Here is a 296-nt window from a genome sequence, read left to right on the forward strand (position 1 = left end):
CCACAGTATGAAGTCTTTTGACATGACTTTTCAGTCCTCCAGCTGAAAGCACATCTTTCCACAAGTTGCACATGTTCTGTTTTAAACAATAGCCGTATCACAGTTTACTAGGGTTTCATTGCTGTGGCTTCTCTGATGGCTGACCAGGCCTGCACGACTCAAGCATTTCTTCCCACAAATCATACACGTGAAAAGCAATACTCCTTCATTTTCTACAAACATACATACACACACACACACACACACACACACACACACACACACACACACACACACACACATATATGTATGTAAAA

The sequence above is a fragment of the Octopus bimaculoides genome, chromosome 10 (assembly GCF_001194135.2).
Source record: "Octopus bimaculoides isolate UCB-OBI-ISO-001 chromosome 10, ASM119413v2, whole genome shotgun sequence".
In the NCBI taxonomy this organism is placed as follows: domain Eukaryota; kingdom Metazoa; phylum Mollusca; class Cephalopoda; order Octopoda; family Octopodidae; genus Octopus; species Octopus bimaculoides.